The sequence below is a fragment of the Nerophis ophidion genome, linkage group LG10 (assembly GCF_033978795.1).
Source record: "Nerophis ophidion isolate RoL-2023_Sa linkage group LG10, RoL_Noph_v1.0, whole genome shotgun sequence".
NCBI classification, from domain to species: Eukaryota; Metazoa; Chordata; class Actinopteri; order Syngnathiformes; family Syngnathidae; genus Nerophis; species Nerophis ophidion.
In genome coordinates this window covers 39216902-39226723 of record NC_084620.1, presented here as the reverse complement: position 1 = coordinate 39226723, position 9822 = coordinate 39216902, and the positions used below count along the sequence as shown (strand labels likewise).

Genomic DNA, 9822 nt, shown 5'->3' with positions numbered 1-9822 from the left:
CTCAATAAAGCACCTGGATGTCACTGTAGATTAAAATGAAATGGGTTTATTTCGTTCATATACTGTATTTTTCGAAGTATAAATCGCTCCGGAGTAAAAGTCGCACCGGCCGAAAATACACAACAAAGAAGGAAAAAAACATATGTAAGTCGCACTGGAGTATAAGTCGCATTTTTGGGGGGAAATTTATTTGATAAAACCCAACACCAAGAATAGACATTTGAAGGGCAATTTAAAATAAAATTAAGAATAGTGAACAACAGGCTGAATAAGTGTATGTTATATGACGCATAAATAACCAACTGAGAAGGTGCCTGGTATGTTAGCGTAACATATTATGGTAAGAGTCATTCAAATAACTATAACATATCAAACATGCTATACGTTTACCAAACAATCTGTCACTCCTAATTGCTAAATCCCATGAAATCTTATACGTCTAGTCTCTTACGTGATTGAGTTAAATAATATTATTTGATATTTTACGGTAATGACTTAATAATTTCACACATAAGTCGCTCCTAAGTATAAGTCGCACCCCCGGCCAAACTATAAAAAAAACTGCGACTTATAGTCCGAGAAATACGGTAATCAAACCATTTTGTGTGATCAATTTAACAGCACATATTATACATATTGACAAAGAAAAAGAAATGACCGAAAAAGGAATAGGCTTATATTTGCCTATCCTATACATTCACAAAAAATTTAATTGCCTGGAACATCAGTTTTCCAAAAATCAATGGGACGGAATTGTTGCTATATTTTCTAATTTTCCATTATTTCACCTGTCAAGGCTTTCTTAAACCTTAACAAAGAACTACATGTCTTCAACTCATCCCTCAGCTTGTTCCACCATTTCACTTCTAAAATTGAAATACATACATTTGAATTTTATATTTGTTCTTACTTAAAATATTTCAAAAACCAATATCCCTCGTAAATTATAGTTATCCCCTCTTAATACAAATAACCTTAAGATTAGTGTTGAAAAAAAACCCAATACTTTGGTACCGCTGCTAAAACTATTTTGATACTTTTCGGTAATTTTCTTTATAAAGGGGACCACAAAAAATTACATTTTTGTCTTTATTTTATCACAAAATATTAGGGTACATTAAACATGTTTCTTGTTGCAAGTTTGTCCTCAAATAAAATAGTGAACATACAAGACAACTTGTCTTTTATTACTAAGTAAACAAACAAAGGCTCCCAATTTAGCTGCTGACATATGGAGTAACATATTGTGTCATTTATCATTCTATTATTTTGTCAGCGTTATGAAGGACAAGTGGTAGAAAATGAATTATTAATCTACTTGTTCATTTACTGTTAATATCTGCTTACTTTCGCTTTTAACATGTTCTATCTACACTTCTGTTAAAATGTAATAATCACTTATTCTTCTGCTGCTTGATACTTTACGTTAGTTTTCGGTGATACCACAAATTTGGGTATCAATCCGATACCAAGTCGTTACAGGATCATACATTGGTCATATTCAAAGTCCTCATGTGTCCAGGGACATATTTCCTGAGTTTATAAACATAATAAACATTTAAAAAAAGGAAAGAAGATGTGATGCCAAAAAATATTGACGTAATCATAGTAGTATCGACTAGATACGTGCTTGTACTTGATATCGTTACAGTGGATGTTAGGTGTAGATCTACCAATAGCGTTTGTTTACATTTGGATGCCGGTGAGCTACGGTGTGTAGTGATCATGTTTAGCTCTTCCTCGTCCTGCAGGGATGTTACTTGTAAGAAACTTCCTTTATTTGTCGCCATTGGTACCAGGATTAGTGACTTAGAAATAGCTAAAACTGCTAACGGCGGATGGACGTTAGCCGCTAGCTAGCTAGCCATGTCTTAAAGTACATTTTCCTGAGGGCGTTTCAGTGTTACAACTTCACCTTTATTGTTAGTTTTTAATCCAAAATGCGTCGGTTCTCCCTTTTCTGTCCACGCACATTGTCTGTTTGTAACTACTCCTTGATTGTGCACTGCCGAACATGCTCGTCTGCTCGTAAAACCAGCAATGTCAGGACATGACTTCGACGCGGGCGCGAGGGGGATGCGGGATCGGTACGCTTCACAAGTGGTATAGTACCGAAAATGATTCATCAGTATCGTGGTACTATACTAATACCGCTATACTGTACAACCCTACTAAGATTACAAGCTGAAAAGTTGTTGTTCTTTACTCGAAACACATTTTCCATTGTTTTTAAAAACACAATATCTGAAAATGTTAACACATTAGAATTTATAGAAGCACACTTTGTGTATTATTCTAATTACCCTTTTTTGAAGTTTTATTATTGGGTCAGTGGTAGTTTTATAAACATTTCCCCAAACTGCAACACGATATTTTAGATATGGATACATAAAAGTATAATACAACATATGCAGACATTTTTAGATATGGATTAGATATGGATACATAAAAGTATAATACAACATATGCAGACATTTCTTATTCAGCACGTGTCTTACTTTACAAAGAATAGCAATGGATTTTGATATTTTTCCCTTTATATATTCAATCTGCAGTTTCCAACGTAATTTATGATCAATTATTATTCCCAAGAACTTATTTTCATTTACTCTATTAATTTGCACTGGATTTAAATTTAAATTTTGCTTCACAAATTGTCCTTGCACCACTAAACAATATAAATTTAGTTTTCCTATTATTTATAGATTACTTATTAATACCAAACCATTTTTTCTTTAGCGGAAGCAACTCAACCTCTATTTTCCTCAGCACCTCCTTCAAGTCTCCTCCTGAAGAACTGATTGATACCTATCACCGGCAAAAATCCACTAATGAACTCCTCTTTCGCCGGAGAGTGGCGCGTGTGTCGCCATGGCGAAGGTTCATTATTTGGCCCAATTGTGTAGCATTTTAAATGAAAAGCTTGTATACATGGCCTTCTGACATTCATGTTTTGCATGTGTCATGTCATTTGCTGGAGAAAAACCGCAGGGGTTTGCATTGAAGTCAGACAATAGCAACACATTTAAATGCATACCGTTTGTATTTTGCTTAATCTTGCCGTATTGAATGTGCGTGTGGATTTAATTAAGCATGTCATTTGGATTTAATTTGCACACTGTCATAAACACACACACACTTTATGGCCCTGTCTACACTAAGCCGGATAACCCCTTAAATGAATAATTATTTAGCCCAAGCACCGTTTCAGCCACACTAAACCATCGTTTAAGGTTGCTACCTTGAATCATTTTTTACACGGGTAAGTGCGCCGTGTATTTCTTGAATCTCCGGCTCATAGCTTTGTATGCACTCATCGATCGCTTACAAACTGAGTTTGTGACGCCAGAAACGGAAGTGACCTCACAGCCAGTTTCATAATTAAGCGGTTTTGTAAATCGGAGCTAACCACCGGAAATATGGAGGGGAGTCATCCAGACATGTACAGACGCTTGTGGAAATCACACATGAATACCTGAAGAGAAAACGATTGCAGCTATTTGGGATACAACACTTCTCAGACGGCAAGAGAACTTTCCAATGTCCAGGTCAGCTGTAATTCTACGTAGTAAAAAACGTTGTCCATTTGTCGGAGGAGAGACAACGAGAATGCAGGCTCCCGTGGATGTTATTAAAAAAATGTGGCGTGTGTTTTGTGTTACTTGGCCACCGAGGGAAGATTACGGAAAACCGCGATTGCTTTTGGACTGGCAAAGCAGACTGTATTAGTTATTGTCCGCCATGTTTGTCGTGGACTCAACGTTTAGGTCCAGAGTATATAAACTCACCAAAAACGAAATGCCAATGAAGGTGAAGGCAAAAGAGTGAGGAGTGTCCTGACCAAATATCTACATTCCTACAAACCCTGTTTCCATATGAGTTGGGAAAGTGTGTTAGATGTAAATATATACAGAATACAATGATTTGCAAATCTTTTTCAACCCAACTCTATTATGCAAAGCGAAAGCCATTTATCAACAACATCCAGAAATGTTGTTGATAAATGGGCCAGAGCTCATGTAAGATGGACCGTGTCAAAGTGGAAAACTGTTCTCTGGTCTGATGAGTCCACATTTCAAATTGTTTTTGGAAATATTGGGCTTCACGGTGGCAGAGGGGTTAGTGCGTCTGCCTCACAATACGAAGGTCCTGCAGTCCTGGGTTCAAATCCAGGCTCGGGATCTTTCTGTGTGGAGTTTGTATGTTCTCCCCGTGAATGCGTGGGTTCCCTCCGGGTACTCCGGCTTCCTCCCACCTCCAAAGACATGCACCTGGGGATAGGTTGATTGGCAACACTAAATGGTCCCTAGTGTGTGAATGTGAGTGTGAATGTTGTCTGTCTATCTGTGTTGGCCCTGCGATGAGGTGGCGACTTGTCCAGGGTGTACCCCGCCTTCCGCCCGATTGTAGCTGAGATAGGCGCCAGCGCCCCCCGCGACCCCAAAAGGGAATAAGCGGTAGAAAATGGATGGATGGATGGATGGAAATATTTGACATCGTGTTATCCGGACCAAAGGGGAAGCGAGCCATCCAGACTGTTATCAACGCAAAGTTCAAAAGCCAGCATCTGTGATTGTATGGGGGTGCATTAGTGCCCAAGGCATGGGTAACTTACACATCTGTGAAGGCACCATTAATGCTGAAAGGTACATACAGGGTTTGGAACAATATATGCTGCCATCTAAGCGCCGTCTTTTTCATGGACGCCCCTGGTTATTTCAGCAAGACAAGTGTTACAACAGCGTGGCTTCATAAAAAAAGAGTGTGGGTACTTTCCTGGCCCGCCTGCAGTCCAGACATGTCTCCCATCGAAAATGTGTGCATTATGAAGCGTAAAATACGACAGCGGAGACCCCGGACTGTTGAACGACTGAAGCTCTACATAAAACAAGAATGGGAAAGAATTTCACGTTCAAAGCTTCAACAATTAGTTTCCTCATTTCCCAAATGTTTATTGAGTGTTGTTAAAAGAAAAGGTGATGTAACACAGTGGTGAACATGCCCTTTCCCAACTACTTTGGCACGTGTTGCAGCCATGAAATTCTAAGGTTAATTATTATTTGCATAAAAATAAATATATTTTACTAGTTTAAACATCAAATATGTTGTCTTTGTAGTGCATTCAATTAAATATGGGTTGAAAAGGATTTGCAAATCATTGTATTCCGTTTATATTTACATCTAACACAATTTCCCAACTCATATGGAAACGGGGTTTGTAGATTGATCGATGTAAAATTTTCTTTATCGCATTGTTTACTTTCATGTGTCCATTAAAGATTTGATTAATTTATGATGCCTCAGGTGTGATTCACTACAATAGGGCCCCACAACACTGGATATTGTTCAGATAAGTTACATTTAATTTTAAGAACTTGCACACAAAGCAACACTGGAGGATTTCCCGCGCATGCGTACTTTAAATACTTGTCCTAATCTTGGGGCGGTATAGCTCGGTCGGTAGAGTGGCCGTGCCAGCAACTTGAGGGTTCCAGGTTCGATCCCGCTTTCGCCATCCTAGTCTATGCTGTTGTGTCCTTGGGCAAGACACTTTACTCACCTGCTCCCAGTGCCACCCACACTGGTTTAAATATAACTCAGATAATAGGTTAACTATGGAAAAGCGCTATATAAATATACTCCACTTGACTTCACTAATCCTGCCATTCAACACTTCTTTGTCTCCCTTCAGTTCTATTCACTAATTATCCACCTACAACCTTTTTTGTGTGCATTTATTCCTGACTTTGTCCCCCTTTTTTTTTTTTTTTAAGAGTTACCACATTCCAAATAGGCGCACTCTTGTTTGTGCGTGCCCACCCTGCCTCTCTCACCTCTGAGATATTTGTCCTGCCAGCCACAAATCCATCAAAACACATTTGACAATCCCCGCACTCCCTTACCTCGCCACGCTCCACAAACCACCCACTCTGCCACCCAACCACCTCTGCTCGCCCTCCCACCAACACGCACACATCCTGCTTTTTCCATCAGACATTGTTCTGCGTCTCCATTAGCCACGGCTATAACCGTGCGTACCGTTATTCAGCAACGAAGGTGACTCTTTTTTTCTTCTCCAGCCTTTCTCTCTCTCTTAAATTTACCTTCATCTTACATTTCATCTTCCTCTTCACCCACTCTCTTTGCATACTGTATCCCCACTCTTTTGTAGAGACTGAATCAAGTTTACAGTTGTTAGGAGCACCAGAAATCATACTTGCCGACCTTGAGACCTCCGAATTCGGGAAATTGGGGCTAACGGGGGAGAAGTATATTTATAGCTAGAATTCACTGAAATTCAAGTATTTCCTATATATATATATATATATATATATATATATATATATATATATATACAGTATATGTATAGGAAATCCAAACCTATATATATATATATATATATAGGTTTGGATTGGGCCATGTCCTTTCTTCAAGATGTTAATGTCTCTTAGTATTCATGTTAGCATTGAAGCTAGCTCAATATCAGTTTCACCGGTCAGTGAGTTTATCAAAGTGTAGTTATCAATCACGGTTTTACCATTATTTTAACTTAAAACGGTACTATACTAACGATACAAGCCGTCGGGATTGTTACCGCGGTTTGTCCTTTATCGTTGCATTTCTACATGTAATACATACACTACATTGCCAAAAGTATTTGGCCACCTGCCTTGACTCACATATGAACTTAAAGTTCCATCCCATTCCTAACCCATAGGGTTCAGTATAATGTGGGTCCACCTTTTGCAGTTATTACAGCTTCAACTCTTCTGGGAAGGCTGTCGACAAGGTTTTGGAGTGTGGTATAGGAATTTTCCACCATTCTTTCAAAAGTGTCACACACTGATGTTGGTTGAGAAGGCCTGGCTCTCAGTCTCCGTTCTAATTCATCTCAAAGGTGTTCTATTAGGTTAAGGTCAGGACTCTGTGCAGGCCAGTCATGTTCAAATCCACACTATACTCTGTCATCCATGTCTTTATGGACCTTGCTTTGTGCACTGGTGCACAGTCATGTTGGAAGAGGAGTGACCCGCTCCGAAATGTTCCCACAAGGTTGGAAGCATGGAATTGTCCAAAATGTTTTGGTATCCTGGAGCATTCAAAGTTCACTGGAACTAAAGGGCCAAGCCCAACTCCTGAAAAACAATCCCACACCACAATTCCTCCTCCACCAAATTTCACACTCCTGGCAACCTCCAAACCGACTTGTCCATCAAATTGCCAGATGGAAGAGCGCCATTCATCACTTCAGAGAACGCGTCTCCACTGCTCTAGAGTCCAGTGGCAAAGTGCTTTACACCACTGCATCCCACGTTTTGCATTAGACTTGGTAATATATGGTTTAGCAGCTGCTCAGCCATGGGAACCCGTTCCATTAAGCTCTCTGCGTACTGTACGTGGGCTAATTGGAAGGTCACATAAAGTTTAGAGCTCTGTAGCAACTGACTGTGCAGAAACTCTTTGCACTATGCGCTTCAGCATCCGCTGACCCCTCTCTGTCAGTTCACGTGGCCTACTATTTGGTGGCTGAGTTGCTGTTGTTCCCAAACTCTTCCATTTTCTTCTAGTAAAGCCGACAGTTGACTTTGGAATATTTAGGAGCGAGGAAATTCCACGACTGGATTTGTTGCGCAGGTGGCATCCTATGAGCGGCCTATTCTTTCACAAATGTTTGTAGAAACAGTCTCCGTGTCTAAGTGCTTGGTTTTATACATCTGTGGTTGATTAGGACACCTGATTCTGATAATTTGGATGGGTGGCCAAATACTTTAGGCAATATAGTGTATATCCACAAGATTTTATAATCGTTAGATGCATAATCAGTGAATTGTGAATTAGTACTTGCTAAATCCTGCTGATATTTTGCCTGATAGCTTTGTTTTCAGCCAATCTTGTTCAAGTTTCTACACAAGTTCTTGTCAGTTCCCTAACAGCCGGTACCAAATGTTCTGTAGCTAAGCACACTAAAGTTAAAGTTCTGACTATGGAGAAAGTCGGTGACCTCTTCGCACTATGCGCTTCAGCATCAGTTGACCCTTCTCTATCAGTTTACGTGGCCTACCACTTGGTGGCTGAGTTGCTGTTGTTCCCAAACTCTTCCATTTTCTTATAATCAAGCCGACAGTTGACTTTGGAATATTTAGGAGCGGGGAAATTTCACGACTGGATTTGTTGCAAATGCGGTATCCTAGGACAATTCCATGCTGGAAATCACTGAGCTCCTGAGAGCGGCCCATTCTTCCACAAATGTTTGTAGAAACAGTCTCCATGCCTAGGTGTTTCATTTTATACACCTGGTAAAGTGATTAGGACACCTGATTCTGATAATTTGGATAACAATTACTTTCAGCAATATATTGTATATACACAAGGTTTTATAATCGTTAGACTTGTGAATAAGTAGTTTGCGTGATAGCCTTGTTTTTAGCCAATTTTGTTCCAGTTTTCCACACAAGTTCTTGTCAGTTCCCTAACAGTCGGTACCAAATGTACTGTAGCTAAACACACCAAAGTTAAAGTTATGACTGTGCGGAAATTCGGTGACCTCTTCGCACTATGCGCTTCAGCATCAGCTGACCCTTCTCTGTCAGTTTACGTGGCCTATTACAATACTTGGTGGCTGAGTTGCTGTTGTTCCCAAAGTCTTACATTTTCTTGTTATAAAGCCAACAGTTGACTTTGGAATATTTAGGAGCGGGGAAATTTCACGACTGGATTTGTTGCAAATGCGGTATCCTATGACAGTTCCACGGTGGAAATCACTGAGCTCCTGAGAGTGGCCCATTCTTTAACAAATGTTTGTAGAAACACTCTCCATGCCTAGGTGCTGGATTTTATACACCCGGTCAAGTGATTAGGACACCTGATTCTGATCATTTGGATGTGTGGTCAAATACTTTCGGCAATATATTGTATATACACAAGGTTTTATAATCATTAGACACACAATCAATGACTTGTGAATAAGTAGTTTGCCTGATAGCCTTGTTTTTAGCCAATCTTTTTCAAGTTGTCCACGCATTTTCTTGTCAGTTCCCTAACAGTCGGTACCAAATATTCGGTAGCTAAACACACTACAATACACTACAGTGGTGTTTTGTTGAGCTGTGAACACAATCCGGCGGTTCAGGAGTGTCGGGGTAAGTGGTTGGTCTTGTCAAAGTTTAGTGCGCTTCAAACTGTACGATCTTTCTGGCTTATCGTGTTGAACTACCGTGGAATGCATGTACGGATGGAATTTTTCTCAGCAGTTCTTTCAAACTCGTCAGTTTATTTCCAGCCGACGTGTCATTGCACGCAGCAAGTGTGTGCTTGGTCTCCGTGCCTCTAATTACGGTTAATCCTTTCAAAGGCACACTGACACAGACAAACACAGATTTAAATAGAATGTCAACGCAACAGGAGGGAAGGTGGTGGGAGAACTCGGGGTATGGGGGGGTGGGGGGGTGGCGTTCTCCGCACTGCTGCTACAGGAGGTACTTATTAGTACCCGTGTGGCTGCGGGGAAAGGTTTTATTTCCCACTCTTTTTCTCTTTGTCGCCTCTTGTTTGCCAGCGAGTGTGACATCAGACGAGAGAAAAAGGAGGGACTACACAAACGATGATCTGCTCTCCTGTCTCCATACTTGCCAAACCTTGAGACACGCTTGATGCTGAATACTTCAAGGGTTGGAACTGGGGGTTTAATCACCAAAAAAGATTCCCGGGCGCGGCCACTGCTGCTGCTCACTGCTCCCCTCACCTCCCAGAGGGTGACCAAGAGGATGGGTTTAAATACAGACAACACAGTTCACCACACCTAGTGTGTGTGTACTTTAACTT

General features: G+C 40.3%; 2 protein-coding genes across 4 annotated transcripts in view; one reads left to right on the top strand and one right to left on the bottom strand.

Annotated features, from left to right (window-relative positions):
• The window catches only part of LOC133560789 (pyruvate carboxylase, mitochondrial-like), a 692938-nt gene that overhangs the window by 433363 nt on the left and 249753 nt on the right, over nucleotides 1-9822 (top strand). The gene's annotated exons all lie outside the window — the stretch shown is intronic.
• The window catches only part of LOC133560788 (leucine-rich repeat and fibronectin type-III domain-containing protein 4-like), a 69740-nt gene that overhangs the window by 4703 nt on the left and 55215 nt on the right, over nucleotides 1-9822 (bottom strand). The window lies entirely within an intron of this gene.